This window comes from Capsicum annuum, chromosome 4 (genome assembly GCF_002878395.1).
Source record: "Capsicum annuum cultivar UCD-10X-F1 chromosome 4, UCD10Xv1.1, whole genome shotgun sequence".
Lineage (NCBI taxonomy): Eukaryota > Viridiplantae > Streptophyta > Magnoliopsida > Solanales > Solanaceae > Capsicum > Capsicum annuum.
Window position 1 is genome coordinate 21575460 of NC_061114.1, and position 14978 is coordinate 21590437.

Here is a 14978-nt window from a genome sequence, read left to right on the forward strand (position 1 = left end):
AAAAATTAGATAGAAAGATCAGGCGGCTTAATCCAAAATACATGTCATAATTATTAGAACTGGCATCCATTTTCAGATAAGTTTTTCTTTTGTTCATTTTCAAAGAAGCAGACATACATTGTCTTTTATTTCTTCTCTATATTTCTATTTTTGTGCTTTTAATTCTATTATCCAAATAGGAAATTCTTCTCAGTTTTCTCATATTTTTGAGTCAAGTCCATGTCAAAACAAGTGACAAAAGATTTCAAAACTTGCTACAAACTTTTTCAATTACACAAAGCAAGACAAAAGGCTAGGAAATGAAAGAAACATGATTGTGAGCCGAAAGAAGGCATGCAGAAAGTTTTGTCAACAGACAAGTTTGGGGGATTTGTGGAAATACCAAGGTTTAAAGTATTTATCCGAGGAATATAGCAAAAATAGAGATTTTGTGTTTGTTTCAGAGTCACTCTTTATAGTGTTAGTTTGGATGAATGGTGCAGCAAGTCAATGACATATTCTAATGATTGGAAGAAAGATTAAATGTGACAAGTGCAAGAGCGATCACCTCGAAATCTAAAGACTCAAACCAGCCACCATAATTTTAAACTCTCAAGTTTTCTTTGTATGGAATAGGAACACATGTTACCTCCAAATCAAGGATTTTAGAGCCTAAATATCAAAGGCTACAATGCCTCACTTCTACAAATGTAAGAGGTAATGTTGCTGTACAAGTTTGGTTATCGAAACTATGATAAAAAATAATCATCCAGTATCCCTAGGAGACACTTCCTTGTCTAGGTATTTCAGTTTTTAATTTTTAGGTGATGCACTTCCTAACTTGAACCTTTAGTCGAGTCCTTTTATTTACTCTTAGAAGACACACTTTCTAGTCTAGTCATTCCATTTAACCCCTAGGATATGCATTTCATTGTTTGGGTAATTCAAGTTTTTCTTGTTAGGTGTCGCACTTCCTAACTTAAGCTTTACTCTCAGAAGATACACTTGCTAGTCGAGTCATTCCATTTAACCTCTAGGAGATGCAATACCTTGACTGGATATTTCAATTTTTATTTATTAGGTGATGAGCCTCCTAACTTGAACCTTAAATTTTAGAAGCCTCACTTTCTAGTTGAGTCCTTCTATTTAACACCTAAGAGACACACTTTCTTGTCTAGGTATTTCAGGTTTCATTTATCAAGTAACATACTTCTTAATTTGAAATATTGCTCCTAGAAGCCGCACTCTCTAGTTGAGTCATTCCATTGAACCACTAGGATACACACTTCATTGTTTGGGTGTTTCAAGTTTCATTTGTCAAGTAACACACTTCCTTACTTAAACCTTTATTTCTAGAAGAAGCATTTTCTAATTAGAAGTCCTCATTTTAATTCTTAGGAGACGCACTTCCTAGTCTTTGTCATTTAATTTTACTCTCAAGAGATGTATCTAATTATGAGAGTCTTGATTCATCATTTCATTATGCATTTTGCAAGTAGTTATGATTATGTTTGACACTTAAAATTTTTCTAATGATAAACTGAGGCCAAAAAATCATTCATGTTGCTTGAAACTTTGCTTTCTGCTCAGGACCCTCCAGGAGAACAGGGTGAGAAAATTATAAGTCTGGAGACTTCCTAAAGAATAGGGTGAGGAAATTGCATGGGAGCTCACCCAGAGAACAAGGTGATAAAATTGCAAGTCGGAGCCCATCCGGAGAATAGGGTGATGAAATTGAAAGTCTAGAGCCTACCTGTAACATCCCGCATTTTTGGGCTAGACTTTGAATCGTCATTCCTACGTACGTAAACTTTAATACTATGATTTATATTAGAATACATGTTTCATGATAATTATCCAAGTGTGAGAAGTGATTTAGAGGTGAAAAATGTTCATAGTAATCACTTAGAACAAAGTTGAGCTAAGAGCCTTTGATTCAGCCAAATCTTTGTATTCGATTCTACAAAGGTATACTTTGAACATGCATAACTTTTTATATATGTAGAACTTTTCAAATAAATACCCACAAAATGATATATTATTGAGTTAGTTTTCCAATGATACCTATTTTGCATTAATTCTATACCCGTGCAAAAAGTTATGACCTTTTTTGTGAGAGGCTGTAAGGGTACACAACATGGCCGCGGTGCGCCAGTCTCTACCCCAGAATATGGGTTGCGATGTGGAGCTCTCTCCCCAGGGATAAGGGATGTGACCCAGAGCTTATTCCCCCATAATTTCATCTTCTTAATGGTCAAGGGGCACTTCGGTCCTTTCCCCTCAACCACAAACGTCTAAGGCACGAATTATAACACCCTAAAGGGCATTATTTACCCATCTTTTTCAAATCAACTCATGTAAAAACCCTCCCCTTTCCCAAGAACAATAATCCAAGCTTCTTTTCCAAGGTTTTCAAACTTCCAAGTTCAAGAATCTTTAAGAAAACATCAAGAGTAGGGGTTTTTTCACAAGTCCATTATTCAAATCCCAAGATTCAAGTTTTCTTTCTCAAGAATTCAAGGGTTCTAGTTCCTATTTTATGTTTCTTCAAGAATTTGTTTAAGTAAGGTATGTGGGTGTTCATCCATGGGTCCCTTTCACCCATGGAGCCCAAAAACCTTCTTTTCAACTAAAGTATGATTTTTTCTCTTATTATGGAGTTTTATATGTTCAAGATGGATTAAATTCATGTCCTTCCTTAGTAATTGCACTCAATTTCATTTTCACGTATGATCCCATGAGAGATTAGGTTAATTCATGTTTTAAACTATAATTTTTCATGTCATGATTCAAGTGAATTTCATGTTAAATCCCCAATTTATGAATTTAACCATGTAATCATGTTGATTTCCTATGTTTAACAGATTCCCATGTTCGAGTTCATGATTCTCACATGTTTGATGAAATGTCTATGTTTTGGGTCTTTGAACCATGATTATATACTTTAGTATTTCAAGTTTGATATTGAATTTTCTTTATAATCATTCAGTGCTGATGAGTTATGAACACCCGATACCTATGAGTTTTACATGATTTCTATTTATTAAGTAACAAGTCAGTCAGATCATGATTCTAATATCATATTCAGACACCATGATCATGCTGATCATTATCAATTTATATGTTATAATTACCTGAGAATTTGTATGCACTATTATTTTTAGAATATCATGACCTGAGCTTATCAAATATCAGTTATTAGTGCATGTACCAGTTAGTATTTTCAGTGTCTTTTAGTTGGGAGTAGGATTTAGCACCAAGTGGGAAGTATGGGTTCAGTGCATCCTACTTCCCTAGAATCTACGTGCCATCATAGGTTTATGTTTAGGGGCCTTGCAAAAAAGTGTTTCCCCTTGCCCAATATGGGCTCAGTTTAGTGATCACGCCAGTTTAGGTTCTACTCTGATGGCAAGGATAGAACAACCCTCCTCAACGTAGTTCAGACATTGGACTCCATGAAATCTTACATGGTTTATGCCGGTTACATAATAGCTCTCACAGTTTCAGTCAGTATTCAGTATGTCTCAACTCAGGTGTACATGACCAAAGCATTTATATTTTTAGTTATTCAATTATACAAAATTCAGTCTTTCAGATTACAGATTATCTTAGAAACATGTTTATGCTTAGTATTACATTCTCGATTTTATGTGTCCATGTTATTTTTCACGTTCAGTACCCATGCAGTTCAGTTTTACAATATATTCAGTTTTAAATGAGATTTACATAGAGTATTCATGTTTTATCACTTCCCATCTTCAGTTCTACTTATTCTTCAAAAGTAAAGATTTAAGTAACTAGGTGTAGTGATTCACCAGCTTACCAGATTATGTTTGTTACTCATGCTTTAAGATACTCTAGCTTTCAGATTATTTCAGTCTCTTGGTGAGTCTACTTGCACTTAGCATGTATGTTTAAGGTTATATTTGAAATTAGTTTTACTTATTGCATTCACCCCCACATACTTAATACATTCCAAAGTAATGATCCATATATATGTATATGTGCTACATTGTCTCATAATGTAGGCACCAGTTGTAGCCTATAAAATATATGTGGATTATTGCCTCATAATATAGGTAACATTTGTAGCCTACGCGATATAATTAGACAGTTTGTAGCTTCTAGCCAGTAGGTGATGATTTTTCATATTTCGGGGACTCCAATCAATAGTTGTTCATGTACTTTTCTTTGATTATTCATATGTATTGAGTTTTGGTAGTTGGAGGCATGTCCCACTTCCAAGTGGGAATACTAAACTCCTACATAGACCTACTAGGATTCTGAAGTTCAATCTTAACCTGCTGACACGTTAAGCACTTAGCTATAAACTCTACAATATCCCACTTCATCCCACTCCATCAATAGATTTCTCGCAGATCGTAGTACATCTTCATAGTCCTTGGATGAAAAGAGTAGCATGAACTATGCACTTCAGTAGGAATTTTCTGTCTTACGTCATCTACACATGGCACACATAGCCTATCCTTACAATACAAAAGACTATATCCCCCTTGGAAGAAACCCTCTACTTTTTGCTCTCCGGCTGACTCTTTCAGCTTGACTAAACTGGGATCTCTATCTTGCTTTTCTTTCCATTGGAAACTAAAGAAGACTCTGAACTATTCTGCACCCAAACACTTCCCTCAGCCGAATCAACTAAATAGACACTTAGTCTGGAAAGATGATGAACTTGCTAAATTAACTTCTTATTACCATCCTCAACATGAGAAATACTACCCATGGCCAACCTATTAAAGGCATCTTTCACTACATTGGCCTTGCTCGGATGATACAGAACATTTATGTCATAGTCTTTCAATAACTCTAACCACCTTCTCTGATGCAATTTCAGGTATTTCTGCGAAAACACATACTGCAGGCTTTTATGGTCAGTGAATACATCAACATGTACCCCATACAAATAGTGCCTTTAAATCTTTAAGGAAAACACAACAACTGCTAATTCAAGATCATGGGTGGGATAATTATTTTTGTGGGGCTTAATATGTCTAGAGGCATAGGCTATAATCTTACCTATCTACATCAAAACACACCCCAAACCAACTCTTGAAGCATCACAATATACAAAAAATCCATCTGAACCGTCGGCAAAGTCTAAACTAGGATGTAGTAAGTCGAGTCTTTAACTCCTGAAAACTCTTCAAACAAGAATCTGACCACTAAAACTTAACTTTCTTCTGAGTCAATCTGGACATGGGGGATGCAATAGATGAAAATCCATCAACAAATCATAGGTAATAGCCAGCCAAACCCAAGAAACTCCTAATATCTGATGAAGAGATGGGTCTGGGCCAGTTTCTCACTGCTTCAGTCTTTTGAGGATCAACTCTAATGCCATTATCAGAGAATATGTGACAAAGGAAAGCTACTGACCTTAGCAAAAATTCATATTTACTAAATTTGGCGAATAACTGATGGGCTGTAAGAGTCTGCAATACAATTTTGAGATAGTTTCTATGGTCATTTTAACCACGGGAGTAGACAAGAGTATCATCGATGAAGACTATGATGAATATGTCCAAGTACTTCTTGAACAAGTGATTTATCAAATCAATGAAATCTTTTGGGGCATTATTAAAATCAAATGACATAACTAAAAACTCAAAGTGACTATACCGAGTTCTGAAAGTAGTTTTCGAAATGTCATATTCTCTGACTCTGAGCTGATGATAGCCGGATCTGAGGTCTATCTTAGAAAAGTGACTGGGACACTGAAGTTGGTCAAATGAGTCATTGATTCTAGGAAGTGGGTATTTATTCTTGATTGTGACTTTGTTCAATTGACGATAGTCTATACACATTCTAAGAGAACCAGCTTTCTTTTGCACAATTAGAACTAGTGCACTCCATGGAGATATGTTGGCCTTGATAAACCCTTTTTCTAAGAAGTCCTTCAACTATTATTTCAACTTTTTAGGTTCAACTGGAGCCATTCTATATGGTGGAATAGATATGAGATGAGTATCAGGAAGATGGTTTATTCCAAAGTCAATTTCTCTTTCGAGAGGAACTTCGGGGAGATCTTCAGGAAACACATCTGGAAATTCACTTACAACTGAAACTGACTCAATATTAGGAGTCTCGGAACTAGAGTCTTTGACTCACACCAAATGATAGACACGCCCCTTGGATATCATTTTTCTCGCTCTAAGGTATGAAACAAGTTGACCCTTAAGTGTTGAAGTACTACCCCTCTATTCTAGGACATGTTCATTCGAGAACTGAAAAATAGAAAACTCTATTTCTACAATCAACTAAAGAATAGAATGAATGGATCCAATACATGCAGAGAATGACATCAAAATCCATCATCTCTAGCTTTACAAGGTCTACTAAAGTAACTTTTTGAGACACCATAACCGAATAGTTCTTGTATACCCACCGGGCTATAATAGACTTACCCACTGGGGTAGAGACTAGGAAAGGCTCTGTTAGTATTTTAGGACTAACTCTGAAGTTGATGGCTATGTAAGGAGTTACAAAAGATAGAAAAGCTCCAGGATCTAATAAAGAATAAATATATAAATGAAAGACTTTCAATGTACCAGTAACTATATCAGGAGAACTCTCTTGATCCTATTGGGAATAAAGTGTATATGGCCTGTTTGGGCAATGCCCAGTGGTGGCACTAGAAGCGGCACCCTACTGAGATAGGTGCTGAACTAAACTAGGGGACAGTTATGCTGACTCTGCAAAGCCACGTAAGGACATTTTTTGATCCTATGGCCTGGCTTACCATACCTGAAACACTCATCACTGCCAGCCCTGCAGACAGCCTGATGATTTCGACCATAATTTTGAAAAAGAAGATTTATTCAGCACTGTTCATACTACCTTAAGATTTAAAGCCTGGCGCCCTATCCTTATTATGATTCCTGAATTTGGGAATCGACGCACTAGCCAAAGATGGAGCTGGGACTGAATATTTTGGGTAAAACTAAGGATGGTTACCACTTTTTGACTTTGGCTGAGCAATACTAAAGCTACCTATTCTAGTCCTCTTGTTTTCCATCTGTTTCTCCTTAGTCTTCTGTCCCTCAATCTTCTAAGCATGGACCATCAACCTAGCTAAGTCAATCTCCTTAATCAGCATTGTGGTCCTACATTTCTTGACCACACTATCAGATACACCAGACACAAACTTGCTCATCTTAGACTTGCTATCAGCGACCACATGAGGAGCATACCTAGACAACTGAGTAAACTTGAGGGAATACTTTTCACACTTATGTTTCTCTGCTTTAGATTGATGAACTCTAACACCTTAGCCTTCCTTAACTCTAATGGAAAGAACCTATCTAAAAAGGCAGTAGCAAACTCCTCCCATTCTATAGGCCATACATTTGTGCCCCTACCCAGCTTCCACTGCTTAAACCATGTATGAGCCATATCCTACAATAGATAGGCAGCTAATTCAGCACTTTCACTAGTAGTTACCCCCATAGTGTCTGTTACCTTCTGCACCATGTCAAGAAATTCCTCTGGGTCTTTTTTAGACTTAGACCTTAAAAATGAAGGAGGGTTCATTAGGGTGAAGTGCCAAATTCTAGCTGCAACAGTATTAGTGTAATGCCCCTAGAGTACACCCTAGGCATCACACGGTGCTTAAAGCCTTGAAGGACCACAAGCTAACCCATGCTGGCACCTGTTGTGAGCACTGATCAATGTAACATGGAATATATGCAGAATTTACTAGAAAGCCATGATGTTTTAAATCATAGTTCTGATAATGTCTATAAAACAATGCTGATAATATTGATAAAATAGGTTATAATGAAAACTAAAAACTAACTAGAAGTTTCTGAAATACTCTAACTAAGTAACTGAGGAGTTGATGGGATAAGTCCCCAACTAACTCCGACTGGTTGCTAAAAACAAAAATATTAAGATAATTATAATTGGTCCTCAGAACATGAGGACTCACCACTACTGCTGCTACTGGCGTGCTGGGATATCTAGGTAGGGTCGGGAACCTAAGCGTCCAAACTAATAATATGAGACATCATAGCACAAGAAAAGAGTATGTAATCAGTACTTTGAATGTATTGGTATGCTAAATAGGGTTAGGCTGATATGTATAGGCTCATGTACATGGATAATGACTGGTTGAATAGTATGAGATAACTGAGTAACTGATATAAAAGCGTGCATACTGTAAAATTTAAGAATACATGACCAAGCATATAACATAATTCTAAAAATAGTCTATAAACTGAAATACTAAAATCTGATAACTGTATACTATGGTCAATGCAAACCTGAACTAAAGTATACTAATTACTGACTGAGACTGTGGGAGGTATCATCTAACTGATATGCCCCACTCTAAACTGATAGGGGTTCAACCTGTAACCCCAGTTGAAATGCTATTAGTACCATTCCATGGGTACTAACAATAGCTATGTAGGTCTACTAAGCTACTAAAAAACCAGGATGTCAAGCCTAAACTGACGGGTAACACTTGGGCGAAGTCAAGCCTAATTTGACGGGTGACCCCTAGGAGGTAGTCAAGCCTAAACTGATGGGTGACTCCTCATCCTATGCTGGCTACGTAGTTCTGGAACACAGAGAATGCTACTAATGACTCTAGCTAACTAACAGGAAAGCTACCATCCCTGCATCCGCTCGGTGCAAAATCCTACTCCCAACTAAAATACACTGAATTCTGAACAGATCTAAGTTTAACTAATTATGATGACTGATGGAACTGATAATGCTCATGAAATCATTTTGTGGGTACTGAAAACTAAGTAAAAAGCTAAATTTCTGGTATTCAAATCCAGGACTTGATAGCAATAATAGCTAGCTCATACTAAAACATTGAGGACATGACATGTAGTCAATATTCAAATCTCATTCTTTGAGGCATTTCATCAAATATTTGCAATGCATGGCTTAAGCATGAGAATAGTTTTAAACATGTAGAAGTAGCATAATTTTCATACTAAATCACCAATTAAGGCTTAAATTAGTTGACAACACTATTCAAAACATGTAGGGTTATAATAACAAAAATAATTTCTTGTAAACGTGATATAAAATTTGAAATTCATGAAAGTTCATGGACATAATTCATAAAATATGTAATAAGGGCTAATTTAAATAAAAATAGATTGTAATCATTATGTATAATCAAAATTCATAAAAGCTTCATGATTTAAAACATAAAAGATGGATTCTTAGAATCCATGGGAAAAAAGGGCCCATGGATGAACATCTTACATACCTTGCAAATTTGATCTTGAAAGAGAATGAACTTTTCTTGAACTTTCTTGGATTGGTAATTACAATTTCTTGGTTTTCTTGAAGAAGGGCTTGAATCTTGTTCTTGGGATATAATCTTGAGAGGAAACTCTAATTTATTTGTTCTTTAGAGTGGAGAGGATTATGAGTGATGAGAAACTGATATTTTATAACCTAATAAGGTTTTATGCATGATTTAAGTCATGGGAGGTGAGGGAAAAAACCAAAGTACCCCTCCAAATTCGAATGGGAATTGCTGAATTTTAAGGGTGACGACCTTGGTTGATAAGTTGTCAGCCAAGTGATGATCTATCACACCAAGTCGTCACTTAGATGCTGATTTTATGAGTTTCTGGTCTTGGTTGATGACTTGGGCTGATAGGTCGTCACTTGGGTGATGGCCTATCAACTCAGGTCGTCACTTGGAAGCTGATTTTTGTAAGTTTTGGGATAAGGATGACGACTTTGGCTGATAGGTATTCACTTAGGTGATGAACTATCAAATTAGGTCGTCACTTGGAAGATAAAAATAATGGCTCACTAGTTTGGGGTGACACTTGGCTTATAGGTCGTCACTTAGGTGATGGCCTATCAACTCAGGTCGTCATTTTGTTTACAGACAAACGTGCTAAAGTAAAATGAGTATAACTTTTCGTTTCGATATCGAATTAAGGTGAAACAAAATGAATTGGAAAGAATATTCAAAGACCTTTCATTTGATATATATTAGAATACGTAATTCATTATGTACAAAGAGTAATGATCATCTAAAGTTGATCCAAGCTAAAATGTTCACTAAAACTTACTCGATAGGAGTGTTCTCAACCCGTCTTTGAGTTAGGAGATTTTTATGATCTCGAATAATATAAAAAGATGTTTTAACACTATAGAACTGATCATCACACATTTATAGACATAGAATCATTTGGTTTGGGTCTGTATACTTAGGAACAATGGTTTTAATTCTAGCCCGAAAACGTGGGGTGTTACATTATCTTCTCCTTGGGAACATTTGTCCTCAGATGAGACTGGTTAAGCTGAGAGCAGTGAAGAATCTAAGATAATATACTGAACATGCATGAATGAGAACATGAGAACATATCTAGGTCTGAAACATGATATATGAACTAAGTATCATGAACTAAACTTATTTTCTTGAATGCATGCAATGACATGAGAATTGTTATAAGGCTGAGATAAAAACGAGAAAGTCAACTTATGAGTAACCATTACCTATGGATGGATCTGGTTTCATGATGAAAATTTGAGAGGTTTTAGATATGAAAACTCATGGTATCATCTCCCCTTTGGGATAGTTTGTCCCCCGAATGATACTGACTTAGCTTAACTACTAAAGAAAGATTAAAATGATGCACGGGACACTTATGAATTGAATCATGACTAAATATCTGGAATCTAAAACTGATGCCTGATGCATGAACTGAACTGAGGTAACGACTTACATGGTCATGAAGGAATTTCCTCCTAACTAGGAGAGATTAAAACCATAGGAACTTGTCTGACTGACTGCTAAACTGAATTACTGGCTATACAAACTAACTCATACGGAAAGCTTATACTTAACTGAAGTATTTCTTCAATGCTCTTTCTATGAAGTTCTAATGACTTTAGGGAGCAAAGAATCTTGGGCATGGTCTGAATTAGACATCTAGACAAGAAATCACTACATGGCTAAAATTCTATAATATGGAACACAGGCCTATGAAACATCAGCTAAGACAGAGCTACTAAGCCTTATGCACTACAACTACTAACTTTTAAGGTTAGACCTATTCCTCTAATACTCGCTCAACTATACCTTCAACCTTAATACTGCACTTCACTTGAGGCTACTGAAAATATTTACATGGACACTGATAATATACCTACTAAAGTCTGAGCTGGACTGAATTCTCCTCCTATATATAAGCCCACTCGAATTTACAAAATGCACACATAACACTATAATACTAGTTTGAGTCATGAACTTAATACACTTTGCATTTTTATAACTTTCCATCTCCTAAATAATCCTAATTACTCCTTTAACAACTAAATACAACTCTTACTATCCATTCACTAACGCATAATGCATTTGTCCACTTACATAACAACATGAAATTCAACCCTATCTTCATAGCTACAGCCTTGAATAAAATAAGCATGCAAAAATCTTTCCTTAATATGAAACATTTACTCTTCCCATCTAAGCAATTGCTTATCACTGTATTATTTCATAAGGAGAGGTCACTGAAAGGCTAAAACATGAGGACCTAAAGTATGAATGAACACTATACAGAACTTGACACCTAAAAGAGGCCTAAGGAATAGACTATCAACATCATGGTTTATCAAGAGACCTAAACTGAGGATATACATGACATTATCTAAATTTTGCTGATTATTAGGAGTGTTGCATGAGTATTGGAATAGAACATATAGTAAAGCATGAATACATGAGTCATGAGCTGCATGACCTGACTTTGGAGTTCATAACTTCATGGAATATGATTCAGACTGTTGGGTGAACTAGAACTCCTTATACTAGGAATTGGAAGCGTACTTGATTTTCTATAAAGTGTACAACTATAAGAAATGATCATAGGGATGACATGTAAGGCATGAGTAGATATCATGAAAACTGAAATACAAAACTTTGTATTGAGATAAGGTTGGGTTGGGAATCATCCTCTCCTACTACTTTTCTACACATACTGACATTACTACTAAAATTTGAAATCCTAACTTGGTTACTTGTTCTGTCATCTCCCCCTTAGCTTAAGGTCATCATTCTTAGTCTATAAACCACTTAATCAATATCTCAAACTGAACTGAAACCAGTTTACTTCAAAATCTAGGCATAAAATGCACATAATTACTAAACTCACCATGAAGGACTGCACCTGAAAGTGTAAAACCATACTATTGATACTTTCTTCTGAGATTGAAATCTTAACTTTCTATATCCCCAAATATTCACCTTTCATATAACTAACCCATGAATACTAAATCTACTGAATTCAGAGGACAATATCCCCATTTTACTACTGCTAAACTACTGGGTGCATACTTCTAACTCTAGGTTATATGCTATCATAGGATTTTGAGAAGGGATTGAGGGCACATTGACTTTGTATTAGGGCACGAGTTTTTCATGATCATGAATAAAATCTGTAAAACCTTGGAACATAATGGAACTGATGGTATACTTTTGAACCCGCAACAATTCCATATTATATGTAGGTACTGTCTAGAAAATCCCTATCTGTAGGACTTTGAGCTTCTCTATTTCTATTACCTTGAAAGTAAGGTAGAGTTTACATGAGTGGAGCATGATCAGAATCTATATAAGGTTCTTAGAGAACCAAGATATCGCACGATCTGAGACATGAAAAAAAGAAAACTTTTCCTAAAACCTCTTGTAGCCTCTTGTCCATATGTGTGGAGCGCTTCACACACATGCACAAGACTCTACTTGGCATAGGTTTCAAACTTCCTAGGACACTTTAAAACCATAGGATCAAATAACAAGTTTGTAATGCCTCGATAGTACACCCTGGGCGTCACATGATGCTTATAAACTCGAAAGACCACAAGCTAACCCATGTCGGTACCTACTGTGAGCACTGAACAATGTAACATGGAATCTATGCTGAATTTATTAGAATGCCATAAGGTTTTAAATCATAGTTCTGATAATGTCTAGAAAATAATATTGATAATACTAATAAAACATCTGATAATGACAAATAAAAATTGACTAAAACTATTCGAAAGCCTCTAACTGAGTAACTGAGGAGTTGATGGGACAAGTCCTCAACTAACTCCGACTAGCTACTAGAACTAAACTTATTAGATAATCATAATTGGTCCTTGAAACATGAGGACTCACCACTGCTGCTGCTGCTGGTGTGCTAGGATATCTAGGTACGGTCGGGAACTTGAGCATCTGAACCTATTGATGTTGGGCGTATTTATACGTCTAAGCACCATAACTTACCCATGTTTTAACTAAGTTTTGAGGATAAAATACATACTTCTTGCACTTTTAGTCCATTTTTAGTTAAGTGAGCTGACCTATGTGATTAGCATGCTTTTCAGGTACTAATGAGGAAGATTTCAGCACTTTGGGGACCTGTGGACAGCAAAGGAAAACTTCACATAAAAAGGAAAGCAGCTCTTGGACTGAATGTGACGCATGGGAACTTTTTCCTGGGCAAACTCAATATTTTTCAATAGTTAAGGATGCAGTAGCAATTTATTAGTGGATTGCATGCCAAATACACTGAGATTTGGTCAACCATTATTACCTATAAATCCTGAACTACATCTTATTGGCAGAATGGATGCGCAATGAGACCTTGGAAGGATAGCTACTCAATAGGAGCAGGCTAGATTAGCTGCATTGGCAGGTGCACAAGTAAATCAACAGAATGCTGATAACTCAGGTCGGGTACCAAATCTTGATGATGAGGACCTAAGTGATGATGAGTTATTAAATCCAAGGCGTGCAGATGATGTAGCTGCACCAGTGAACAGAAATGTCAACAGAGATTGTCAAGCTAGGATGAGACCCAAATGCCGAGCTGTGCAAGTTGCTTTTGATGATGATGATGATGACGACTTGGATGGGGCTGGTGCCACAGAGGCTATTATTCCTCCGCCCTTGGCACTCGGAGCCAAGTTCAATATCACTAGCACCATGATCCAGCTATTGCAACTTAAAGGGTTATTTGGTGGACCTGCAGGCGACGATCCGAATATGCATCTGATTAATTTTATCTCAACATGCAAATTGTTTGACAATCCAGGGGTTGGACAAAACGTGATCTGGCTGCGCTTATTTCCATTGTCTCTATCTGGAGAGGCAACTCTATGGTTAAATGGGATAACTCCTAACTCTATTACCAATTGGAGGCAATTGAAAGAAGCAAGATTCTTTCAGCCATCAAAGAGAGCACAATTAAGAGATAAGATAAGCAATTTCAGACAGCTTCCAATTGAAGCTCTCCACGAGACATGGCAGAGGTTCAAAAATAAGCTTATGCGGTGCCTAAATCATCAGATGACCAATGTTCACTTGATGGAAATATTATTTAGGGCTTTGAACTCGGTGACTAAGTCAGTGGTAGATAATGCTGCGGGTGGGTCATTCATGGACCTTACTTTTATTGAGGCATGTGATATGCTGGATCATATGACAAAGCAAAGTAGAGCTTGGCATACCAGGGATTCTGAGGTAGCAAGCTCTACTGTATCTATTGGCATGACGGCAGAACAGAGATGAAGAGAAGAGGAATGAGACCATGATATAGCTCACATAAAAATACAGATGGACCTTCTTACTAAGCATTTATTATTAGGAAAGACAGAAAAGGTCAAGGCTGTTGTATCACAAGAAAGAGATGACTCCGATTCTGAGGAAGAAGAAAATTACTTGAATAATCAGGGGGGGTTTCCGAGGCAATGTCCAAGGAAACCAAGGTCGAAACTATTATGAAAAATCTGGATACAAGGACTGAGATCAAGGGAATTGGAAGAATAAGAATGACAGGAGCGGTTTGTATGTCCCTCCTGGAAATTGTGAAGCTACTGCACCTAGCTCTGGGAAGATGTCCATGGAGGACATAATGGCTAAGCTGTTGAAAGGAGTGGAGGCAACCAACACGGGAGTAACTGAGGTAAAAAATGATTTGTCCTCAATAAATCAATTGGTTGACTCGCATTCCACT